Genomic DNA, 2,613 nt, shown 5'->3' on the forward strand with positions numbered 1-2,613 from the left:
GTGTGTGTGTGTGTGTGTGTGTGTGTGTGTGTGTGTGTGTGTGTGTGTGCCAGGAATTATAGCTCAAGATGTTCATCTTGAGCTGGGTGCTGGTGGCTCAGGCCTGTAATCCTAGCTACTCAGGAGGCTGAGATCTGAGGATCGGAGTGCAAAGCCAACCGGGGCAGAAAAAGTCTGAGACTTTAATCTCCAATAAACCACCAGAAAACCAGAAGTGGTACTGTGGCTCAAGTGGTAGAATGCTAGCCTTGAGCTGAAGAACTGAGGGACAGTGCTCAGGCCCAGAGTTCAAGCCTCACAACCATCAAAAAAGAAAAAAAAAAAGATATTTATCTTGAGAGTTGGGGTGTATGTAGGATGGGGGCAGTAGTGGCAGTTAAGAAGTAAGTATGCAGGGCTGGGAAGGTGGCTCAGTGGTAGAGCGCTTGCCTTGCATGCCTGAGGCCCTGGGTTCGATTCCTCAGCACCACATACGCAAAAAGAAAAAAGCCGGAAGTGGCGCTGTGGCTCAAGTGGTAGAGCGCTAGCCTTGAGCTGAAGAGCTGAGGGACAACGCCCAGGCCCAGAGTTCAGGCCCTACAACCGGACCCAAAAAAAAAAAAAAAGAAGTATGCTGCTCGCTGGGGTGTGTGCAGTGGCGGTGGCCCGAGCAGGACCAACCTTGTCCACCGGGGCCCCGCCCTGCCCAAGCCCGGCCCCGGCTGCCCCGGGGTGCTGAGGCCTTGCCCCGAGCCTGGCCGGGCGCCTCCTGAGGTAGCATTGCCGCCGGCCAAGAGTGCAGGCCTGGCCATGACCCACTTCAAATTGGGCATCGTGCGGCTCGGCCGGGTGGCCAGCCGGGAAGACCAAGTATACTCTGATAGATGAGCAAGACATCCCCCTGGTGGAGAGCTACTCCTTTGAGGCTCGAATGGAAGTAGATGCTGATGGAAATGGTGCTAAGATATTTGCATATGCCTTCGACAAAATCCGAGGAAGGGGATTGGGTAGACTCCTCCATGAGCTGCTGTGGGAGCCGCACAGGGGAGGCGTGGCTCCTGGGTGTCGAGTGGTGCATCTCAACTCAGTGACAGTGGACAATCGCCTGGACAACTTGGAGCTGGTACCATGGGGCTGGCGACCTAAAGCAGAAGAGACCTCCAGCAAACAGAGAGAGCAAAGCTTGTACTGGCTTGCAATCCAGCAGCTGCCCACGGACCCCATAGAAGAGCAGTTCCCTGTCCTGAACGTGACGCGGTACTACAGTGCCAATGGGGATGTGGTAGAGGAGGAGGAAAACTCCTGCACCTACTATGAATGTCATTACCCTCCTTGCACAGTAACTGAGAAGCAGCTTCTGGAGTTCAACATCTGTGGGCGTTGCCAGGTGGCATGGTACTGTGGTTCCCAGTGCCAGCAGAAGGACTGGCCTGCCCACAAGAAGCACTGTGGAGAGAGGAAGCGTCCCTTCCAGCATGAGTTCGAGCAGGAGTGATGACTGGAGGGCCACTGCTTCTGGGGCACAGCAGAAGTCAGACTAGCAGTTGAACCTGGAGGTGCCAAAGAAGCTGGGGGGGGGCAACAAACACCATGAGGCTCCCCAGGCACATACCCTCTGTGGGGACAGCTCCCCTCAAGTGTTATCTCCAGCAGAGACAATGGGGAGGCTCCCCAGAACCTTTCTCATTATTTATATGTTAATATGTCTGTAAACTCAAAAAAAAAGAAGTATGGGGGCTGGGAAGGTGGCTCCGTGGTAGAGTGCTTGCCTTGCATGCATGAGGCCCTGGGTTCGATTCTTCAGCATCACATAAGCAAAAGGAAAAAAGACGGAAGTGGCGCTGTGGCTCAAGTGGTAAAGCGCTAGCCCCATGACTGGACCCCCCCAAAAAAACAAAGAAGTAAGGATGACCTTAACCTGGAGTTGGTACTGTAATAGATATGTGATAGTCTTCATGGAATCCTTACAGCCTTCCCCCCCACCTCTCTGTTGCCCGTCAAAGCTGGCACTCTACCTAACTTGAGCCACATCTCCACTTCTGGCTTTTTAAAGATAAGAGTCTCATGGACTTTCTTGCCTAGGACTGGCTTTGAACCATGATCCTCAAATCTCAGCCTTCTGAGTAGCTAGGATTACAGGCATGAGCGCTCTACCACTGAGCCACTTTCCCAGCCCCTCATTGAGCATTTTTGCTCCAGCTAGTGCTCTACAACTTTGGGCCATACCTCTAGTTTCAGTTTTCTGGTGGTTCATTGCAGATAAGAGTCCATGAATTTTCCTGCCCAGGCTGGCTTTGAACCACAATCCTCAGTCTCCTGAGAAACTCGGATAACAGGTACAAGCCACTAGTGCCTGCCTGGCCACATTGTCATCTGTTTCCTTTTCCCAGAACTCTAAACCCCTTGGGTCACAGGATCTGGGATCCTTGATGATTTAGTTTACATCTAAAGCTCTGAGCTTGGGGCTGGAAAGGTAGCTCAGTGGTAGAGCGCTTGCCTTGTATGCCTGAGGCCCTGGGTTTGATTCCTTAGCACCACATAAGCAAAAAGGAAAAAGCCGGAAGTGGCGCTGTGGCTCAAGTGGTAGAGCACTAGCCTTGAGCTGAAGAGCTGAGGGACAGTGCTCAGGCCCAG

At 52.9% G+C, this 2,613-nt stretch overlaps 1 pseudogene; it reads left to right on the top strand.

Moving 5' to 3' along the window:
- Positions 1 to 717: 717 nt before the first annotated feature.
- On the top strand, positions 718 to 1,474 carry LOC105997184 (annotated as a pseudogene).
- Positions 1,475 to 2,613: the final 1,139 nt, after the last annotated feature.

This window comes from Dipodomys ordii, unplaced genomic scaffold (assembly GCF_000151885.1).
Source record: "Dipodomys ordii isolate 6190 unplaced genomic scaffold, Dord_2.0 Scaffold141, whole genome shotgun sequence".
NCBI lineage: Eukaryota > Metazoa > Chordata > Mammalia > Rodentia > Heteromyidae > Dipodomys > Dipodomys ordii.